This window comes from Heterocephalus glaber, unplaced genomic scaffold (assembly GCF_053883595.1).
Source record: "Heterocephalus glaber isolate CG9 unplaced genomic scaffold, H.glaber_assembly_v1.0 deba00001687, whole genome shotgun sequence".
Classification (NCBI taxonomy): Eukaryota; Metazoa; Chordata; class Mammalia; order Rodentia; family Bathyergidae; genus Heterocephalus; species Heterocephalus glaber.
Genome location: NW_028258412.1, coordinates 4,260,320 through 4,267,171, shown reverse-complemented (window position 1 = coordinate 4,267,171; position 6,852 = coordinate 4,260,320).

Sequence of the window (6,852 nt, the reverse complement as noted above, 5' to 3'; positions counted from 1 at the left end):
TTTGATTCATTAATTCTCCATGCCACAGGAACCCCCCAAAAAGCAGGGGTAGCAATTCTATTTGCAGACAAACTAGACTTCAAACTAAAATTAATTAAGAGAGACAAAGATGGTCATTACATACTTGTGAAGGGAACAGTCCAAGAGGAACAGATGACAATCATAAATACATATTCACCAAATACGAATGTCCCCAACTATACAAAACAAATATTAATGGACATGAAAAACCAAGTAAGCTCTAATACAACTGGAGTGGGGGATCTTAATACCCCTTTATCCCAATTAGACAGATCATCTAGACAAAAAACTAACAATGAAATTCTAGAATTGAACCAAGCTATTGAACAAATGGACTTAATAGATGTTTACAGAGTGTTCCACCCCACAAAATCAGAATACACATTCTTTTTGGCTGCACATGGGTCATTCTCTAAAATAGACCACATGCTAGCTTATAGGACATGTCTAAGTAAATGTAAAAGAATTGAAGTTACCCCCTCTATGTTTTCAGACCATAGTGCAATAAAATTGGAGATCAATGACATAAGAAACTGCAAAACTCCCACAAACACATGGAAATTAAATAACACCCTCCTGAACAACCAATGGGTCACAGAGGAAATTAAAGTAAAAATTAGACAGTTTCTACAAGTAAATGATAATACCAGTACAACATACAGGAATCTATGGGACACAATGAAAGCAGTTCTACAAGGGAAATTCATAGCAGTGAATGCCCATATTAGGAAAACAGAGAGAACTCAAATGAATAACCTAATGCAGAACCTCAAGCTCCTAGAAAAAGAAGAGCATAACAAACCCAAAGCTCGTACAAGGGAGGAAATTATAAAGATCAGAGCTGAAATCAATGCAATGGAGACTAAGAGAACAATATAAAAAAATTAATGAATTAAATCTCTTTTCATAGTGCTGTAGTTTTCAAGGCAGAGGTCTTTTACTTTTTTGTTAGATTGATTCCTAGATATTTCTTTTTTTTTGAATGCTATTGTGAAAGGAATTGTCTTCCCAATTTCTCTCAGTGAGTCTGTTATTTGTGTACAAGAAGGCTATTGATTTTTGAGTGATGACCTTGTATTCAGCTACTCTACTGAATCTGTCAGTTAAGTCTAGAAGATTTTTAGCAGAGTTTTTTGGGTCTGCTATGTAGAGTATCATGTCATCAGCAAATAATGACAGTTTAACTTCTTGGTTTTCTATCTTTATTCCTCTTATTTCTTTCTCTTGTCTAATTGCTACAACTAATGTTTCCAAAACTATATTGAAAAGGAGTGGTGATAGTGGACATCCTTATCTTGTTCCTGATTTTAGCGTGAAAGCTTTCAGTTTTTGACCATTTAGTGATGTTGGCTGTTGGTTTTTCATATATAGCCTTTATCAGATTGAGATAAAACCATCTATTCCAATTTTCTGTAGGGTTTTTATTATTAATGGGTGTTGGATCTTGTCAAATGCCCTTTCTGCATCTATTGAGATGATCATATGGTTTCTGTCCTCCACTCTTTTAATTTACTGTATTACATGTATTGATTTATGTATGTAAACCATCCTTGCATCCCTGGGATGAATCCCATTTGGTCAGGGTGTATGATGTTCTTGATGATCCTCTGTATTCTGTTTGCCAGTATCTTATTGAGGAATTTTGCATCTATATTCATTAGGGAGATTGGCCTGTAGTTCTCCTCTTTTGGTTGGGTCTTTCCCTGGTTTTGGAATCAAAGTAACACTTGCTTCCAGGAATGAATTTGGAAGTATTGCTTCCCTTTCAATTTCATTGAAAAGTTTAGAGTAGTGGCAATAGTTCTTCTCTAAATGTCTTGTAGAATTCAGCAGTGAAGCCATCAGGACCTGGGCATTTCTTTGTTGGTAAATTTTTCATTATGTTTTCAATTTCACTGATTATAATTGAGGTGTTTAGGATTTTTATATCTTCTTTGTTCAGCTTCGGTAATTCATATTTATCTAGGAATCTGTCCATTTCTTCTGTGTTTTCCATTTTATTGGAGTATAGGTATTGATGATCCTATGGATTTCTGCTGGATCTGTTGTAATTTCACCCTTTTTGTTCCTAATTGCATAGGTTTGGGCCTTTTCTTTCTTTTTTCTGATAAGGTTGGGTAAGCATTTGTCAATTTTGTTTATTCTTTCAAACAACCAACTCTTGGCTTCATTGATTTTTTTTGTATCATTCTCTTAGTCTCCATTGCATTGATTTCTGCTCTGATCTTTATAATTTTCACCCTTGTATGAGCTTTGGGTTTGTCCTGCTCTTTTTCTTCTAGGAGCTTGAGTTTCAGCATCAGGTTGTTTATCTGATCTCACTCTGTTTTCCTATTATGGGAATTCACTGCTATGAACTTCCCTTGTAGAACTGCTTTCATTGTGTCCCATAGATTCCTGTATGTTGTACTGGCATTATCATTTAATTGTAGAAATGGTCTAATTTCTTCTTTAATTTCCTCTGTGACCCTTTGATTGTTCAGGAAAGTGTTATTCAATTCCCAAGTGTTTGTGGAGTTCTTGTGGTTTCTTATGCTATTGATCTCCAGTTTAATTGCACTATTGTCTCGTAATATACAGAGGACAACTTTGATTCCTTTTCACTTACTTCAATATGTTCTATGAGCTAGCATGTGGTCTATTTTGGAGAATGACCCATGTGCAGTGAAAAAGAATATGTATTCTGATTTTGTGGGGTGGAACACTCTGTAGACATCTATTAAGTCCATTTGTTCAAAAGTTTGGCTCAGTTCTAGTATTCTGTTGTTGATTTTCTGTCTAGATGATCTATTTGTGACAGTGGGGTATTGAGGTCCCCAACTACAATTGTATTAGTGCTTATTTGGTTTTTTCATGTCCATTAATATTTGTTTTATATAGTTGGGAGTACTAGTATTTGAGATATATATATATATATATATATATATATATATATATATATATATATATATATATGATTGTCGTCTCTTCCTGTTGAATTGTTCCCTTTACAAGGATGTAGTGACCTTCTTTTCTCTTTTAATTAGTTTTGGTTTGAAATTTACCTTGTCTGCAAGTAAAATAGCTACCCCTGCTTTTTTCCAGGTTCCTGTTGCATGGAGAATTGTTTTCCATACTTGTTCTTTCAGTCCATGGATTTCTTTTTGATGTAAGTGTGTTTCTTGTATACAGCATATTTTTGGATTTTGCTTCTTAATCCATTCTGCCAATGTATTTCTTTTGATTGGTAAGTTGAGGCTATTATCATTGATGGTTATAATTGATACATATTGACTTATCTTTGTCATGATATTTTCCTTCTTTTATTGTTATTTTTGGCTCTTTCATCTTTTATTTTTCCCTCTTTCAATTTCTTGCCTTGTCTGATGGCTTTGCTCTGTTGGGTCTTATGGAGTTGTGACCCTCATTGTCTTTTTCTAGGATACTGTTTTAAATTGTTTGGAGTGCTGATTTGGTATTCATTAAGTTTCTTCGGTATTCTTTGTCATGGAAGTATCTAATTTCCCCATAGACTTTGAAAGATAATTTTTCAGGATACAACAATCCAGGTTGGAGTTTATTTTCTTTTAGGGCTTGAAATACTTCACTCTAGGCTCTCAATGACTTGATGGTTTGTGTTGGAAAGTCTGCTGTGATTCTAATGGGCTTTCCCTTGTATGTGATTTGTTTCTTTTCTCTAACTGCTTGTAGGATTCTGTTCTTCCACTGGGTTTCTGGGATCTTGACTATTATATGTCTAGGTTTTTTGTTGTTGTTGTTGTTCATGGCTAATTGGAGTCATATATGCCTTACTTATCTGTATGTCAAATTCTTTTCCTCTGCTTGGGAAGTTTTCTGCCATCACTGCTGTGAACAGATTTTTATGTCATTTGTATTTCTCCTGCTTTTTTGTGTACTCCTATCAGTCTTATGTTATTCTTCTTTGCATCATGTAGCAGCTTCTGGATCAATTTCTCATGGTCCCCTTCTATTTTTAAGAAATCTGTCTTTTCATGGTCACTAACCACAATCCTGACTCCTATATCTGATATTCTATCTTCACCTTTGCTAATTCTGCTGTAAATACTTTCAATCAAGTTTTTAATCTCCTGGATATGTTTGAATCTGTTTCACGGTTTCCCTTTCTTTCCTATGCTGGGCATTCATGGCTTCCATCATGGTCCTGAGCTCATCTTTTTTTTTTTTTTTTTTTTACCTGTTTCTGTTCTAGAGTTTCTAATCATGTCTTTCATTCTGCTCAACATCTCTGTAGTTATCTGGGAAATTATTTCTGTTTTGAATTTTTCTAGAGCCTCATTCATCTGTTTTGTTACTTCCTGTGCTATCAGTTCAGGGTGTCCAGGTGATTATCAGATTTTTCCACTTTGTTGCCCCCTAAAATTTGCCTATGGTGAGCTGGAAGTCTGGGTTTGTACTTTGTTTAGGTGTCTTCTATTTTTGTTGTTGGTGCTGTTTTTGGTTTAATTCCTGGGCTGATACTTCAATATTGCTTATTGTGAGTATCTTTATTGCTTGTATTTAGAACCCTTATGGAATGATTGCTTCTCAGAGGTGTCTTCCAGATATACCTGGTCTTCATGCTTTGAGTCTCTAATGACTCTTAGGCAATCTCGTTTTCAGTATACCAGGGAGGACAACTGGTTAGATCAATCACAATAGCTTCCTGCAAGTGATACAATCAGCATCAACAACAGTATCAAACACAGCTTAGAAAATGACAATTTGTGGTAGCTATTAATCTGTCACCCTTAACCACATGAGCTAGATCAAAATGAAGGACCAGCCCAAAATATGTTTGAGGAAAATAAACCCTTCAATAAAGCAAATTTACACTTCAGGATGAGGACTTAGAAGGAGGTCGGGAGGGAAAGATACAAAGAAGGAGAATAGGTTAGAAGTGAGGCTAGAGGACACAGGAAGATCATGCAAATTTTGGGAAACTGTTGAAGACAAGAGGAAAAGATAGAGTGAAGGTGCAAAGACAAGAACAGAACAAACTAACAGCAACAGGGAAGCTAGAAACTGTATTTCCCTTCCTATAAGAATGACAATCGAGAGAAAGAGAGAGAAAAACAGTCTGAGATAGGACAGGCACAAAAATGGAGAGAATTGCGGAACAAGAAGGGAGAGAGAGAGAACAAGAAAAGAAAAAAAATATATATAAATTTTTTAAAAAAGAAAAAAAGGGCCTCCTTCTGGGTATGTCTCTGCTGTTGTGGTACACAACATAGGCAGCAGTGTGCAGATTTAAGTCAATTAGTCTCAGCAAGCCAGCTGTAGTCCATTGAGATTCAGGCTGATTTCTGGTTGCAAGGCCCAAGTTGAGGTCCCTGACCTTCTGCAGGATTGAACTCGGCAAGGTTCTTCTGCAGGTTCCAGCTCGCCTTCCCCCAAAGTGAGTCCGGGTTCCTATAGGAGGTGCTGATTCCACCAACTTACCAACCATGGTGGTCCAGTGTGCCTTTAATGCAGAGATTTTCTTCACTTTCCCAATGGGCTTCAATTTTCATTGAGGAGCCTCAGAGAGGCCCTCTCTGTTGTACACTTCTGCTCTATCTTCTGGAGTTCATAACCATGGCCTTTATGGGCCCCCAGCGCCTCTGCAGTGTGGATTCTGATACCTTGCAGCTCACGTGGCATGCTTTAGGGGCAGCTGGCCTCTTCAAGATGATTGGGGCAGTGGAGGCAGTGCTGGCCTCCATACGATGGTTCCGGGGTGGCAGGGCTACTAAACAGAGTCTTTCTGCCCCTTTTATCTTATCCAGACTACTAGGATTCAGGTGGTGCCATGCTAATCAGTATACTGATTTAGTAATCACACAGGCTTAATCCCAGCATCTCACACTCTAGATTCAGCCACCTCTGAAAAAGCCCCATGACTGGATGAGGCTTTGAAGGGACATCTAGACCCAAACCATAACAACTATCAATCTTAGCATCATGGTGTAATGTTGACCAGTATCAATAGTATTTCTTCACCATATATGAGGTGAAGAAATTGAAAGATTATACTATACATTTCTCTATTGTGAACTTGCAACATTTTTTTAGTAATCTCAGCTTTGGTCTTATGAATAGTTCCTGTGCTGGTCAGCTGGTGCTCTTTTACCAAATGAAACATCAATGGGTAACTAGTGAACCAATTGTTGAATGTGATGTTTGGGTTTTTTTGAAATAGGTGCAACAAGTCTGTTCATAAAGTCATAACATCATTAATAGACAAGTTAGGCATAAATATTATAGGCAGTCAGACAGGGCTAGGCCTCGATGGAGTCAATGCAGAAGATGAGAACACATCAAAACTGAGGCTAGAGATGTTTCTAAAGAAGATTAAAGTCACAATGGCCATATTTACATACTTCCCTAAAGGACAAAGACAAACTTGAGATTATTGGTACCACCTTTTTGAGATTTCCCATATAATAGACCATTATCTCACTGGGGGTAGGCCATCCTCTCCCTTAGTCTTAGGACTAAGACTAAGACCACTAACAAAGCTTTTGTAAATAAGGTGGGAAAGAGGGGTTGAAGGGAAGGGAGAGGAATGGGAAAAAAAAAGAATCAAGATATGTCATGCACAGGTACAAATTCTGTATGATGAATGTGATCATTATGTATATCTAAAACATATCAATAAAGTTAATTTAAAAAAGATTAAGACTACTAAGACTAGAGTAAAAACAAGTCTAAGACTATAGATTATCAACCAAGGATAATGATGTCATCCATATGACCTTGCTAGGTGCCCCGCTTCACTATTAAATCAATACTAAGGGGGCTTGGTGGCAACCCACTTTTGGGTCCCCTCCTGTCTCTCAGGAGCCATCTCTC